The following is a 17776-nucleotide window of genomic DNA, read 5'->3' on the forward strand; positions in this document are numbered from 1 at the left end:
TTGGTTACAGAATTTTCAATTGCTGCCATCTCCCCGTTTTCATTTTTTACTGCAACCTTCCTGCTTACTTGATCTTTCCAGATATTTTTTTTGTCAATCTTTCCATATTTTAAAAATAACGTTTTGATTCTTTTCCTTTGTTATCTTCATAATTTCATCACTTTTATCATGATTTACATTGTCATAAGACTTTGTTTTCTCTAATGGGATTTGTTTCAAATCTTCAAAAAAATTGTTTTTAATCTAGTCTTGATCAAATAAAACTAGTGGATTTTGGACATGTACAATAATTTTGTCAAAGATATGTTCAGAATGAAAACCGGGGAAATTTCTTCTTACATGATGTAAACATAGAGCCTCATTTAATGTCCTAACACACTTGATGCTTATTTAATCCCTTAAGTAGACATGGCACAAGGGTCTATATAATCTATTTTCAAATCATCCTAGTAATCACACAAGTAACCCGCTTAGGTTAACTACATATCTCTCACTATCTAGTATATGTAGGAACATTTTCAACAATTCCTAGACTTCATCTTCCACTAGACATATAGGCACGATCAAACATTGCCTTGTTAGTTAGGCTATAGATGATAGACTATCTCATGTATCCACGGTAACTGCATCATGGGTGGATAACACTTCCCACATCAATTCAACCACAACACACAAATATCCATTGTCCTAAACTACATTTCACTTTGGTGCTTTTTATAGAGCCCTATGAATAGGTCCCTAATCTATGAATCCCACATCTACACCATTCTTCCCTCCACCCTCTGTTGATGTCCTAAAATGGAAATATCATGTCAACGCAGAGCCTCATTTAATGTCCTAATACACTTGATGCTTATTTTGTCCCTTAAGTAGACATGGTGTAAGGGTCTATATAATGTATTTTCAAATCATCCCAGTAACCACACAAGTAACCCCCTTAGGTTAACTACATATCTCTCAATATCTTGTATTTGTTGGAACATTATCAACAATTCATGGACTTCATCTTCCACTAGAAATATAGGCAAGATCAACCATTGCCTTGTTGGTCAGGCTATAATTGATAGACTATCTCATGCATCCACAGTAACTGCATCATGGGTGCATACCACTTCCCACATCAATTCAACCACAACACACAAATATCCATTGTGCTAGACTACATTTCACTTTGGTGCTTTTTGTAGAGCCCTATGAATAGGTCCCTAATCTATGAATCCCACATCTGCACTAGTCTTGGCTTCACCCTTTGTTGATGTCCTAAACTAAAAACATCATGTAAACACAAAGCCTCATTTAATGTCCTAACACACTTGATTCTTATTTTGTCCCTTAAGTAGACATGGTGTAAGGGTCTATATAATGTATTTTCAAATCATCCTAGTAACCACACAAGTAACCCCCTTAGGTTAACTACATATCTCTCACTATCTAGTATCTACAGGAACATTTTTAACAATTCCTAGACTTCATCTTCCACTAGCCATATAGGGAAGATCAAACATTGCCTTGTTGGTCAGTCTACAACTGATAGACTATCTCATGCATCCACAGTGACCACATCATGGGTGCATACCACTTCCCACATCAATTCAACCACAACACACAAATATCCATTGCCCTAGACTACATTTCACTTTGGTGCTTTTTGTAAAGCCGTATGAATAGGTCCCTAATCTATGAATCCCACATCTGCACCAGTCTTGGCTCCACCCTCTGTTGATGTCCTAAACTAGAAATATCATGTAAACGCAGAGCCTCATTTAATGTCCTAACACACTTGATGCTTATTTTTTCCCTTAAGTAGACATGGTGTAAGGGTCTATATAATGTATTTTCAAATCATCCTAGTAACCAGATAGGTAACCCCCTTAGATTAACTACATATCTCTCACTATCTAGTATCTATAGGAACATTTTCAACAATTCCTAGACTTCATCTTCCACTAGCCATATAGCCAAGATCAAACATTTCCTTGTTGGTTAGGTTATAACTGATAGACTATCTCATGCATCCATAGTAACTGCATCATGGGTGCATACCACTTCCCAAATCAATTCAACCACAACACACAAATATCCATTGTCATAGACTACATTTCACTTTGGTGCTTTTTGTAGAGCCCTATGAATAGTTCCCTAATCTCTAAATCCCACATCTGCACCAGTCTTGTCTCCACCCTCTATTGATGTCAGTGTAGAAATATTAGGTGGTTCTGGAAACAACTTCCAACACACATTTGTCATATCTATGTCTCTCCAAACAACCTTGTCAAATTTCCAATTGCCAACACCAAACTCAATTCCATAATGAAAAACCCTGGGTTCAGTACCTAGAATCATAATGTAGCCCAGATATAGCATTATGTCATTTCATATCCGATGCCTCAAGTTTATCATCTTATTTATATACATACATACAGGAAGAACCTGGAATAAAATGAAAATGCACTATAAGTAGTTGAAGTTGAACTACCACATGAGAGTACCACTAAGATTATATTTATTTTTGGCTATGATTTTATTGATAAATATTTTCATGATAAACATTCAAGGGACTCAAATTGTAAGACAAGGTTAACACAAGAAACTAAGCCTGATGAGAAACCTAAACCTATTTAGGAAAAGAATCAAAACTTTATTGTTAAAAACTGGAAAGATCAAGTAAGCAGGAAGGTTGCAGCAAAAAATGAAAGCGGGAGATGGTAGTAGTTTAAAATTTTGCAACCAGCAAAAGATGTTTCAGTTGTAGGTATATGCATGAGGAAACTTTGACTCTGTAGGGTACCCATAGATTCAAGAATAGAAACTGCTAGCACAACCCATCTATAAAACTCTTGACTATTATCTTGGAAATGATAATTGTTTAATCATAAGACTATATATTTGTAAGCATAGAAACTACTAGCATACAAGACATTGATTTCTTGTGCAACAATGTTGGAGATAAAGTTAGTGGCAGAAGAGCAGTTAGAACATGAGAATATTCTTGACAATCTAGATAGAGCTTCCTTGTCATGTGCTAACAAGATTGAAGGCCATGACCAACTTCTTCCTCTACTTCCAAAAAATATTTTCCTTTTGCTCCTCCTCCTGGTTTTCTAGTTGGAGTTTGTTTTAAAAATTGGAAAAGGAAATTGGTTGTAAGAAGAGTCTTCTCTCCATGATGCTTCATTAGACTTCTCATTGAAGTGTTGGATGTGATATCAGTTTGTGGTAGGCTACAAGATTTTGAAAAATCTCTTTATTCTTAATGAGCTTACATTTCTTAAACTGAATAGCTTTGATGTAATCAAACCCCTGTTGTTGTTGAAGATCCTGAAAAAAGAGTTTGGTGGATTTATCCCTGTCCCTCAGTCCTATGGATTTTTGCCCTAATTTATACACCTTTGGATTTTGTACCCTTAGCATTTCTCACAACATGCCTCAATCATGGTGCTTGTTTTTCATTTCAAGATAAAATGGGTTTTCTTTTAAAACCAATCTAACTAAGGGTAGGTATTAGTATTATTATTATTATTATTAAAAATACATTTATTATTATTGTTAGGAGTCATATTATTCAAATTATTACATATGTTAAGAGAATTATTAGTTTTGTTATTATTATTGTTAGAGGTATTATTAGAGAAACTATTATTAATGAGAAATTTGTTATTAATTAAATTATAATTAGTAAGAGAGTTATAATTGGAGAGGATATTATTAAAGTTGGATAAATGAAGGGGAGGAAAATAATTGGGGACTTAGGAAAACAAGATTAGGATTAGAAAGGTTGGAGATATTATTATAATTAATAATATTGTTAGGGTTATTTTTAGTAAAAAAATTACTAGTGATGGAAGAATAGGGATCGAGCGGGAGAATATTAGAATCAGCACATGAGGACGAGGGGGATTTTAGGCGCAGATTTTAGGCGAGATGAGGAATGATAAAAATTTGACAGTCCAATGGTTATGAAGACAGATTAGAAGGGAAATCGATGGATTATAGGTATCAACAGCTTAGGCGGGGATTTTAGGCGGGATGAGGAATGATAAAAATTTGACAGTCCAATGGTTATGAAGACGGATTAGAAGGGAAATCGATGGATTATAGGTATCAACAGCATCATTCCCGGAGGTATCAACAACAGTAGGAGGGTTGATCGGGAGAGGGGTTGAGGATTGAGAACAACGAGAGGGATCGATAGAAAGGATGGCCTGCACAGAGGGTTTCTTTGATCATTTTATCATCACTGCTTTTCTTAAATCAGGTTTCATGTCAATTTTTCAGTGCTCCCCCCACATCTTCCCCCATCATCACTGCCTACTATAGCAGCCCCTCCAGGTAAACTTCCTGTAGTATTTGGTATTTGTTTCACATAGTTTAACATGAAAAGGAATATAATACTTAATTTAGTAAGGGTTTATATATTTTGGGTTAAATAGATCATACCCATTAACTCTATGCAAATTGCAGAAGGAAAAAAATGTTATGTAATTCTTGGGATAAATGTGGGAGCAATAGCTGTGATGATTGGATTAATTACAGTGGTTGGAGCTTGCAAGTGGAATTTTTTCGCTCTTCCTGGATCGTTTTCTCGCAGAAAATGTGTCAAAATTGGTAAATCATTCAGTTTTTAGATTTCGAGATGAATCCTCTTACCTTCGCGAAACTATAACTAGCGTAGCCATCACAGTTGTGCATAATATTGATTTTTTTCAACTTCCCAGAAACCCTCTTCTTCTGTTTGAAAATCGCTTACAATTGTAGATGGGGATCCAAGCCCATGAACCAAACTGAGTAGCCAAGTTTGGTACCCTATGTTTTGTATCGGTAAGATTCAACGGATGTAGTTGCTCGTGTTCCAACAATGACACACTCATTCAGACTAGAGGATGGAGTGATGGGACAAGAGTCATTTGCTACTTCGGCCCATGCTCCGATGCAACCTGCAACTCGATTGAATCGTCTGTCCACCTCACTTCCAATTGATGTTACACGTCAAACTAGATCTTGCCCGATTAACAATGCCCAGGATTATGACCAACATGATTAGGAACCCCGATAGGAGGCTTGCGAAGCCTGCCAGCAGTATTCGGACAAATTGCTTTCGAGTGGCGTGTTGCGGCGTGGGCGAGGTCGCAGGGGCTGCTTCCTCTGCCTTTGGGGCGCCCTCAGGTTGCTCTTTTTTCGCCATTAAAACAACAATGTGCTCCTCCTCTACTCAGATTTGAGTATCACAACTCTCTTTGATACTATTAATTAGAATAGATCTGCCATATATATATGGAAGGATCTCACTATGGACCGCTGAAGATCACGATGAAACTGTGTGTGGGGAAAGGGAGAGGCGACTTTTGATCTAGGATTCAATTCCAAGACCTTTCGGGTAGAAAATTGTTACTTGTGAAAGGTATGTATCATGGCGAGGAATGGTAAAGGCAGTTTAGTACAGTAAATGGTGGGAAGATATTTTTCAACAGGTGGTGTGGGAACAATCAAGTGTGTTAGCGAAGTGGTGAGTGATAAATGGGAAATGAGGACCATATAACAATGGTGTTGACACATTCCTAGCCCCAGAGTCATGGGTGACATGATCATTCTCCCCACTACCGAGATTCTCATAATCAATGGTGCCAGAAATGGCACAGCCAGCTGGAAATCTGCTCAAGAGCCTGCATTGATTCTATTTCTCTACACACCCACAGAAGAATTGGGTGATAGGTTCACAGTCCTGGCTCCCACTAAAATCTTGAGGATGTATCATTCCACTGCCAATGTTCTACCTGACAAACATGTTTTAATAGCGGGGAGCAACTCAAACTATGGATATCGCTTCTCCGGTGTCTCGTTTCCCACGGAGCTGAGAGTGGAGGCATACATTCCTTACTATTTGCATCCCCATTATGATTCCCAAGAGGGTTAACATCACTGCCATTTCTATGAGAGAGATCAAATATTTCTACGAGAGGGTCGAGTTATATTCAACGAATTATTAACCTTCATGAAATAATGAAAAATAAGTGATCAGAACAATAGCCAAGGGAAGCAAGAGAATAGTGGCGTTTTTTTAATCCAAATAAAATGTTAGTGATTCAATATAGAACAATAATATTATATTTAAGTTTATAAAGGCATCATTTATTCCTGATTCGGTTTGTCTCTATCAACGTCCTACAACTATATTTACAAAAATTAAAATATACAAAAGATGCACATGCATCTATCTTATATTTCAAAAAACCAGGGGGTGACAATCCTCACTTCAGGCCCACATCAAAACCTGGCAAGCTATACATAGTACTAATATGGATAGGTTGCTAATTTTCAACCTGTGCATGCCAATTGAGCACTGCGGGAGCCTCTGAAATGCAATCTCCTTGACATGATGCCAAGGATAAATAAGCAGAGGCCAAAATGTTTGTTCGCCTCAGCCATGAAGTAGGGCAGTGGAAAACAATGTGCTTCACAAGGGTAGAAACATTTGAAGTTTAAACCAATGATCTGTAAGCCTATGAAACTGCAGGATGATTCACGAGGGTTGTATCAATTAGATAGCTACCCAATACTCAGAGGAATGTTGTAAACTCCTGTAGGTGATTTAATGCATTTTGTGCTCGTAGATCAATCATAGAGGCTTCAAAGTCAACATATAATAGATAGTCAAAGTATTTTGCAGTCCCATTGTTCCTATCATCAACCGCCCTCAATGGCTGCTTTCTCTGGGGTCTACCTTCAATCTTGATTAAATTGATATTTCTAAAAGCAAATATAGCAAGTGCCTTGAAAATCGCCCCAGGTCTATCCTCAACAGTGAATACAATGCTTGTCTTGAAAGGTCTGTCAGTTCGTGGAATTATTGGATCCCTGGTTAACATCAAGAAGTGAGTAACATTGTAAAAATCATCCTGGATCCCATTTAAAAGAATATCAAGGCCATAAATCTCTACAGCTCAAGCACTTGCAACAACTCTTGTATCTCTGTAATTATGGGTGGCTATAAACTTAGCAGCACTTGTTGTGTCATCCACATTTTCCAGTGCAACACCCAACTCGGTTAAAGCCTTCTCGCATTTAGCGAGAGCCTAGGGATGACTCACAACAAGAGAATAATGGAGTTTCTCAGGAAATTGGTGACAAGATGCATGTTGTCTGTAAGAAATAGAATGCAGATGGTAGGGAGAATATTGTATAGACTCTTCACAACTTGACTGAAGAGGAAGTTGTCAAATTCAATGAAACTTGGGAAACACATGCAACAAGTTCTCTCCCTGGATCAAGAAGTAGATCAAGGATGCTGGAAGGCAATGGTAGTGGATCATCTAGCAGACCTCAACTTCGCTTGCCCTCTACTGAAGGTCATTCATATGCACGGCCTGGAGTTAGGCGATATTAAGATCTTTTGTTGTTTAATAGGTTACATGAATGTATCTATCGAGTCCTTTAGAGAATGGACACTAAGTTGGTGATGAGGTAGAGTAACCAAAGAAACACCTAAGAAGAATATGAGATTTCACTTGTTCGTGTTCATGGTGCTGCTCTAGAAGATGATTATGATAAATGGTTTATGTATTAAATGCTATGTTTGTTTAGGTTACTAAATATGAATGATATCCCTTTTCTGATACCCTGGGGTTGCCCCTGGTGCTTGAGAAATGCCAGATCACATCATTGTTGCTTGGAAGGTACGGTGGATATAGACCCCCAAAATTGATTTTCTATGCTTTTATGGGTCATATTTTATTTTTTTGTATGCATTTTGAAAATTTGTTTACACAATTTGAATTTTTGTTGCCCCTAAATACTACCTAAACTAGCTTTCTCTATTCAACAATCCTTTTTGTGATTAGGAATAATTGTAAATATCATTCTTTTCCCTCAATCATTTATATATATTTCTAGAATTGAGAATTATAGTTGAACATGTATTGTCATTGATGTCATTGAAAGGTCAATATCATGAAGGTTGTAGCATGAAGTTGTAACCATTTTATTTTATCAGTTAGAATATGAGAAGCTGAGATCGTAATTGTCTAGGAATCACTTATATTGACCTGATGCACACCTCCCTCAATAAAGTGGCAACAAGTTTGGAGAGCCCTTGATTTAGGGATATACGTGAAAGATTTGGGATGAGGTTACCAAATGGTGAGTGACGTGGTTTGTAGATGTCTTTTCTCCATTTTCTTATTATCTATCGAAGTTGAAGTAGGTGTCGATTTCTATATCTCTAGGTTTGTATTATTTTTTTGGTACGAAATCATAGTCAATTTTTAAACATTCCTGCGATAACTACAATAACATCTTTAGTGTAAAATTATTTACCCTATGTCATACAGTCAAAAACTTACAACATATGAAACAACCAAAATACATATTTGAATGCTCCTCAAAATATTAGCATGCATGGAAACTTTTACATTTTCAGAGAAACTCCCAAACGACAACTTCATGGGAAAACCTTGCAACCCTGAATTCGACATATTTTCCTGCATCCCCCAAATAGCAGTTTGATGGTGAAATCTTACAACCCCAAACAGATCTACCTTTCTTCATGTCTCCTTCAAAAAGAATACCTTAATCCACTTTGCTCAATGTTCATCAATCTTTGATATTTTCATTTATAGCTTTGGCTCCAACATTCCCTCAATCAATCTTATCATAATCTTCTGAGGTATCTTTAGTGGTTGCAACCATTGCAACATATTTGGCTACAACTTCTTTAGGGGGGGATGATCAAACTTGCAAGTTGCACCATACTTGCAAGTTCCATTTTTCATATAGAACAGGCATGTAGCCTCACCCTCTCATCCTAGGAAGCCTACAAGAGTCAACTTCATAACTGGCTAAGCATGACCTTTGTCAAGTGCTCCTAGTGGAGGATGGTCAAATTTATAGTTTACACCATATTTGCAAATCTGCAATTTGATTTCTTCCAGCCACGTCCTTCCTCAACGAGCATTGCCTGCCTTACTGCCTAACTTCGTACACCTACCTGGTCCTCCTAGGCATGCACATATTGAACTTGAATCAACTCAATCATCAAGTTTAGCCTGACTCGGTTTGTGATATGTGTAGTGATTGATCCCATCTGACCTCGATTTTCATAGACATTTCTTTTTTTTCTCATAATCCATTTCTAATTATTGGGTTTTTGGATGATAAAGAATCGGGTCGGGTGGAACATGTTCCCATATCCAAACCATCACAAAATCTCCCCCACCTCAAGTTGGTGGTGTAGGAAGTGCACATGCCTTTACTATTGATACATTAACATTAACATTAGCACTATACATAATAAAACCTGAGGTTAGTCTGAATAGAACTTAGTTGCTTGCATTCCATTTTGGTGTATATAGATGTTTCTTTGTAAGTAAGTAAGTGTGGTGGGGTTATCCTGCAGACCAAGGGGGGAGAAATGGAGGCACGAAACTCCTATGGGGAGGAACTATTTAGGGGCCCAACCTCAGAGAGGCAACATGACGTAGGAGCATCTAGACCCAGCCAGCAATGTGGAGATTTGTCCACATGTTGTGGTTAAATCCAGTGAAATTTATTTATTGTTGGTAAAAAAAAATCAATTTACTGAGGAGGTTGGATTCCTCAAATAATTTGTTATTGTAATAAATAGGAGATTAGCTTATTTTGGATTTTGAGATAGAGCTGATAATCTAGGTGTGCTTGAAAAGCAACGGAATAGAAGAATTCTGTTCTTTCTTGAAGAAAAAATAGGAAACTCTGTTAGATAATTTAGGAGAATTATTCGAGTGGATAATAAATAGAGGAAAATTGTAATGAGCTGGGAGGATTCTTTTAGATTGATTAGAGTTTGTGTGTGGCTTTGAGGAGAGCGAGAGGAGCGATGGTGTGAGTGTGAAGTTTGGTGTGAAGCGCTACGCTCAGATTTAGTAGTGAGATGTGTAATAAAAAAAAACAGTGATCAGTTTTTGTGATATTGGCAAGAGCGAAAGCTCCGATGTATATGTGAGGACGGTGTTTTACAATAATAGAGACCATTATTTGTATGACATGATCAGGCAAAGGCGAGGCTCTGTTCCGTTTCTTTTTAATATCCTTATTGATCTGCGTAATGGATTGAAATAAATGCGGTTCTGTGTGGTGTCAAATTAATTTGTATGAAGTACTGTTTTAATGTATTTCAGATATTAGTGGAGTTTGTTTGAAAACTTGGATTGCTGAGTTAAATTATGTTGATTCCCATTGGTTCATTTTCGTGAGGCAATTAAAAGGAGAAAGAATGAATCTGGATGAAATGTTGTTGCCTTCTTTTAATCCTTCCTGTTCTCGACCCGTCTTTGATTGAACCTTTGAAGTGGATCTGGAATGACATGTTGGTTTACTGGCTGCGTTATTGGTTCTTGTAACATTACATATCATGACATATAGCACTGAACTGGAGGTGAATTATTATAAATTGAATTGAAATTAGATCGGGTCCGAGAGCTGATTCAGCGTTGTATAATCGGATCGGAACTTTAGATAGTGTAAAAGTGAAGACTGTGTTGAAGTGGGCGATTGGCGATTTCCGATCAATCGGATCGGGACTATGGTAAGTGGATCGCATTTGGATCGGTGACCTCTGATTCCTATGTTCCAATAATTTCGCATCGGAGTTCTGGAAACTGCCGATAGTTGGTGGTGATGTCAATCACAGTAATTGATATATATCAGTGTTTGTCGAGGTTGGAGTACCTTAAAAACAGTGATTGATATCTAATCGAATCGTGGGAAACACCAAATTCCTGTGGTTATTAAAATTCAGCTAATTGTGAATCGATCCGATCAACCAAATCTGGGCGCGCAAATATACACAGATATCTATGGTATAAAGTCGTTTAATGTCCACTTTTGAATTGATCGGGATCGGAAAGATCAAAGGTTTTTTTTTAAAAAGAGAAAGTCGGTTCAAAGAGTTTCTGTTTCGATACATAGATGAAAAGGTTGGTCCAGTTTGGAATCTGTGTCAATTCCTGAAGGTAATTGAAGTGTATGTAAGTAGCCTGAATTAGAGTGTTATCTGGCGATGAATTTGCAGTGATATAATAATTATAAGCGCTGGAAATTTCTTAAATGGGCGAAACCATTTCTGGTTGTGATATTAAATGGGAAATGCGGCAGTGAAAGCTTATGTAAAGCTTGAGTCCAAATGTTAATGGAATAATCATATAGTGAGAGTATTATTGGGTTCCTAATACCATTGGAAGCTGGGTTAGAATGCGTTGAGAATGATTATAGGGTTTATGGGTTTGACCATATATTAAGAAGAAATGATGGGTATGCAATTGCCGGACTTGAGATTTTATTTGGACAGTTTTTTTTTCAGATGCATTCTAACTGTGTGAGTGTGTCTTTGAAGATTCTGGGTTTGCAGGGCCTCCCTGCATCACAACAACACTAACTAAGAAGGTAAGAAAGAAGAATATTAGATCTCACTCAAAATTCAACAAACTTAACAATTTTCAGGATTTAAGAATTTTAAAGGAGGGCTTGGTTGGTTTGCTTTGTTTGAATCTCCCAACCCTGATTTTAAACTTCACATGTGTTTTTAGGGTGGTTTTGGATTTTTATTTTTGATTTTGATCTGGATTTCATTCTTTTTATTTTTAAATTATTTGTGGTAGTTGAAGGAGGTTGTGCTTTCTATTTTTTCCAATATCATAGAGTAGAGATAAAAGTTCTATAAAAGAGAGATAGAATGACACAGATACAAGTCCAACTCCAAAAATTTGTTGTTTCACAACAACAATAGGTTGTTGGGAATGACAACAACAATCTACCTAATCAATTCCTATCAACGTTTCTATATGTGGGGAATCTAGACCTTAGTGTTACCGATGGCCAAATTTATGGGCTCTTCCAACAGATTGGTCTCGTTCTCTCTGTTCACATCTACAGAGATATCAGCACCAAGAGTTTTCTTGGATACACCTATATCAATTATGGCATTGCTGAAAATTCCAGCAAGGCTTGAGATTTGCTGAATTTTATGCCTCTTAATGTAAAGCCCATTCAGATAATGTATTCACATCGTGATCCCAGCATCCGCAAGAGTGGATCAACGAACATGTTTATTAAGAATCTTCACAAAGTAATAGACATTAAAGTTCTCTATGATACTTTCTCTGTGTTTGGGTCTATTCTCTCTTGTAAGATTGCAACAGATGTATTAGGACAATCTAAAGGATATGGATTTGTGCAATTTGCCTACTAAAATGTCAATGAGTAATTTGGAGCCCCATTCAATGTCTAGTGAATAGATTTTATTCCTGATGCAAAGTTGGATCCTTTCTATTGAAGCTCCATCCTTTTTACATATATATGTTTATGCCACAATGTCCCTGGTAGTATGTCCTTTTAGGGATAGTGGTAAAGCTTATTTGATGTAATGCTTACTATATACTTTTGGAGAGATGGAAATTGGATCACATCCACCTTAGTTGCACTGAGAAAGAGCTGAGGTCCATGCTAATAGCCTGGACATGGGTGGGCATCGTAGTGTTTATATGTCGATGTGGTGGGACATTAAATATAAACATGAATATGATGTTCACACACACCCATCTATATTCATGTTTGATATTGACCTGGGGGTTCCTAAGCTTGAGGATCTATCAAATGCACACAAATCACCAAGTTTTGAAATATATAAATAGGAGATATGCAACCTCAATCTTCACAAACTGGGAAGTGCATCTTAGACTCAGGTCTATATAGATTTGTGCTTTATGTAGGAGAAGTAGAGCATGACACACATCCAAATTATTGACCCATTTATGGGAGTTGTTGGGTCTATTAATCACGAGGAGCTAGGAATTGATTTTGGAACCAAATGGAAAGAAGAGAAACTACAACAAGACCATGAAGCAAGATTCCTATGCGTTGTTTAGTGGGTCTCTAACACCCAAAAAATGTGGCAGCATTGGTGTTTGGGTCTTTAGATGTATTTATTTCTAGAAATTTAGGATATAATGATTGTAATCTCTGTGTACAAGGGAACAAGCCTACCTCTATGTAACAAAGATAGAGATAATGTTCTCAGAGGAGCCTTAGTATGCCTGTGGCATTAATCATTGGCTAGAAACCATGGTTTGGACCTGTGTGTTGCATTAAAGATTAGAGGAGGAGCTAATAAATAAAGAGATTGTGTTTATGATGCCACAGGTTGTGTATTCATGTTCATTTATGATATGCTAGAATTAGGTATTAAATATCTCTTGATTCCTCCAATTATAATGTTGTGTGGCAGAATGTATTTCTTAGTTGCTAATAACACTTTTTTAGATCTTGAGAAGTATTATTGGACTTACCTGTGAGCTAGAACAGGGTGTGTAAATCTACACATGTGCAGACTGGAGGTGTCTTCATCAGTTTTGTAGATATGTGCCTGTAGAAGCTAGAGACACCCATTTGGAGTCAGTTCAAAATTTGTCTAGTGTACAATAAAAAAAAATTGCATCAGTTTTGATATTAGAGCAACCCCAAAAACATCCCAGAGGGGAATCCATTTGAACTGGGAAAGGAGAAGCATGAGGAATGTTGGATTTAGAATGATGTGAATGATCATTGTGAAGACGAATGGTAATCGAAGCCCAATTCCAGTAGGATGAGTTGAAAGATGAACAAGATAATGTGAGAATAATTGTTAGAGGTGTTGATCCCACATAAAGTTAGCATCCTTGGGCTCCTGTAAGTATCAAAATATTATCTTACGATTTGCATTTCTTCTTGTTTAGTTTATTTTATTAGTAGTAGTAATAAATAATTTTCCACTACTACAAAACTTTTGTGGATCCATGCATTGCCACAAAATTCACGCATTTCTATAGAATTGATGCACTGCTACGGAATTGCTAAAGACAAATGCATGGGAAGTTATTGGGACTGTCAAAGGGAGATTCACCATGCACTACCCCTTGGAATTCATTGATACAACTCAAGAGGAGGTTAAGTGCCACTGAGATTGTTGGACTACCACATGAAATTAATAGTTTGAGGGTCAATTGTAAATCTAGTGAATGAACCAAAGAGAGTTTAGTTCCAACAATTTTCAATGGGAGAAGAGAAGGTTCAACTCTAATTATGAAACAGGATAGAAGGTTCAACTCCAATTCTGAAACAGGATAGAAGCTTCAACTCTAGCTCTACAATATAACAAGGGGTTCAACTCCAACGAACTAAAAGAAGAAGAATAAAATGAATACCAACTCATGTTTAGGGAAGTCCAAGACTGATTGGCAGTTTGATCATGCTAGTCTAAAATAATATAAATTGTTGAGAAACTAGAACCTCTAGATTGCATTTCACAAGCTCAAATAAATATATTATTCAATAAAGGGTTAGGTTGTCCTTTTATTTTATGTTATTTCCATTATTAATTATATCATATTTAGTTTTGTAGCATCTGTATATTGTGGCTTCTTAAGTACACTACTTTTGTGGTCATTGCACTCTGTGAGTGCCAATATAGTTATGTCGATGTATTAGGGAATTATAGAACCATATCATGCATGGAAGGTTAAAATCTAGTTCAAAATTTGTAGAATTATTAGAACTAATTCTCTCTTGAAAGTTGGTTTCCAGAAGATCAATTCTTGTGCAATTGTGGTAGCAAGGAAACAGGTAGAGGGTTGTTTCAACTTGAATTTACTAGAAGAAGAGTGGTGGGAGGTAGTGTAGAAATAAAATGAGTTCCTAATAGATATAAAGACTATACCCTCTTTATATTTAGGAACTCCACCAACCCTTGCCAACTGAAGGTTACATCTAGTTGCTACATTAAAGTGAATTTTAATCATCTCATCCTTAGGATATGATGAAGTAACATATGGCGTCGCATATATGGATATGCAAGTAAGCACTGTCCAAACTATCCCTAAGGTTGGTAGTGTGCAAGAAGCACCCAAAAGAGTGGTCTGAATATGAGAATGGAGCAGCTGAATGCTTTGGATGCTCTCAAAGCCATTAGTGGGAATTTCAAAACATTTCATTTCTACAACGAAGCCCATGGGTATGGTCACCTGAAACCTGTAAGTAGTTCTTATGAAATCATGGTTGTAAATTTGTAATCCACAATCTGCTTGCATTTTGTAGGAAGTACAATAGATATATCCAATTATAAGTTTTATTTTCCAATGTTCCTTAATGTAGGCCCTTCAATTGTAGGGTTGATAGTATTAAAATTTAATTAGATATGATAGATTTTATCTTCCATGCATTTGTGGAATGATTTAATAATTTCCTTACTTACATTCTACTTGTGGATATATAGGTCAATTTATACACTTGGTCGTGAGTTCATATGTTAGTGTGTCACTCTCTTAGATCATTTTATAGTGTATCATGTGGATTATGCACTGAGGATGATGTTGCATAGGGGAACTTGTCCCTACTTTTGGGATGCATCCTCTGGATTTTTCCACCCTTGGGGTTTGCAAGGGGAATTTCCCTATTTTGAATGAGACATCTCTGAGGATGTGTGATCCTCTCCCACATTGTCTAAATGTTTCTTTCCATAAAATGGGATGTTTGGGAGACGTCTTATGATGGTTTTGGGGACTTATCCCAGATCCTCTAGATGGTTCTTACCAAAAATAGGGAGTTTTGGGAGATCTGTTGGGATGGTTTTGAGGACATTTGAATACCCACTATCGAAAATAATGCCCATTTGGTTCCAATTCTCAAATAAAAATATTCACCAAGTGGTTCTACATTCAAACCTGGACAAAGGTTATCTATGCATTGCATGCGTGAATACTATGTAGTATGTTTTTGTAATGAGGACTAATTGCCTTCACAATTTTGACTCCCATGTTTGGTAGGTTTGTGTATCCTATATCAACTCTTTCTTTTGGGAGAGTTATAACATCCATGTAGACAAGATCTTTAAGATCTATTATCTAAGACTTGTTACTTTTTTTGAGTTACATTAGATCTATTATCTATGGCAGTTACTTTTATTGACTTATATTATAGCACTATGTTCTAGAATCTTTGTTTTTAAATTTTATATTTCTTTAAAATTTTATCTTTTAAAATTATTTTTGGTTGTCCAATTGAAATTTGGGGTTAACTCCTAGCCATCCTTGAAACCCTTCCCCTCACCCCCATCCCTGAAACACCATGCAAAATAGCCCAAGTTGTTCATAAGTTGTAGGATTTTGTATGCAATGTATTAATTTATTAAAAAAACAGAGATTTGCCCCTTTTTCCCACTTATCATTTGAAATTCGACATCATTTTACTTTCCTCCCTTGATTTTCTCCTTGGGTTGACCATCCAAAATTTCTCTAGTTACTAGTTTACCTCGCATCTTCCTTACCCCTTTATTTTCCATCCATTCATTTTTTCAAATTTATAAAGTATAATAAAAGGGATATGGAATTGTATCTCGGGTTCTATTAAAACTTCCATCTTATCTTATGAGTTTTCCATTTTCACATAAGACCTTCAATAAATGGAAGCACACATCAATAAATTATGTTGGATCAAACTTTGAGGCTTTGTGAAAATGAATCAATTATTTATTCTTTCTATCTCTTGGAGTTTGATGGATTGGGGCAGTGGTGGACCATGTTTCCATGCTTTCCCATTTAAGTTTTTTGTTTGTCCCATTGTTCACATGCATTCATTTTTCCAAATTTATAAAGGATATGAAAATTGTATCTCCGATGCTATTATAAATGTCATCTTACTTTTTGGGTTTTACATTTTCACATAAGACCTTCAATAAATGGAAGCACAACTCAATACGGTATGTAGGATCAAACTTTGATGCTTTGTGAAAATGTTTCAATTATATATTATTTATATTTCTTGAAGTTAGTGGATTGGGTCATAATAGCGTACCATGTTTCGATGATTTTCTATTTGTCTGTTTGGCCAGTTGTGGTAGAATACTAAAACTACAAGTTGTTATATGGTTTCTAGATAGTTAGCTCAGGATTGAATTTTTTCAATGAAATTACTTAAGATGGTAGTTAGCTTGTTCAACATAAAACTGATTCACATGGTGTTGATGTATAGGGAGATTTTCTATACCTATTCCTTGAGACAAAGAATTATATCACAATGTCAAGAGACATTGGTGTGGAAAAAAACATTAATCAAGAACCACCTGGCAACATTTAGGCATTAGTTTAGATGAAGAGTTTCATCTTTCTTATCCTTATGTTTTTCACTATGATAGGTAGGTGAGTAAATATATATCTTATTAATGTGATTTTGTAAACATATGTTTCGAAGTGAAGGATGTTTCATTGGGGTTCTTGTTTAATTAGAACTAAAAGTTGACTTCTTGAAATCTAGGTAACTTCTATACAATTATTATCTCACTTTAAGTATAAGATTCTTATTGATACATGCATTTCTTACAACCATTGCCTGCATTCACTCTTCTATGTTATTGATATTTACATGCTCAATGAGCCAATACCTAAATGGGTAGGACATGTACTCTCCTCAAGGTATATATATGTCAACGAATGGGGTTTTACCATTCACCCTTCCCATTATAATCATGGCAATGTCCCAGGTCATGGTGATTGCAGTATAAAGTTATCAAGGTGTTTAGCCTGAACCTCAGAGGCCATGATGAGAACATGGGTGCGTAATAAGCACAAAATGATTTTCAAGCTTTGAGTCTCACCAACTCCAAATCAAAATCAATTTTCACTTTTCAAACTTCATCTTGTCAAATATAAATGAGAGAATTTCTTTAGTAAATGGTTTTGTGAAAATTTTGAGCGACATTAGGATTAATTAGTAAACTTTT

At 36.3% G+C, this 17776-nt stretch overlaps 1 pseudogene; it reads right to left on the bottom strand.

The window, feature by feature from the left end:
- Window positions 1-6497: 6497 nt before the first annotated feature.
- LOC149229102 (arogenate dehydratase 3 pseudogene) lies at window positions 6498-7348 on the bottom strand (annotated as a pseudogene).
- Window positions 7349-17776: the final 10428 nt, after the last annotated feature.

The sequence above is a fragment of the Pinus tabuliformis genome, chromosome J, assembly GCF_031772625.1.
Source record: "Pinus tabuliformis cultivar Carrire ecotype Pingquan chromosome J, CPIR1, whole genome shotgun sequence".
In the NCBI taxonomy this organism is placed as follows: Eukaryota; Viridiplantae; Streptophyta; class Pinopsida; order Pinales; family Pinaceae; genus Pinus; species Pinus tabuliformis.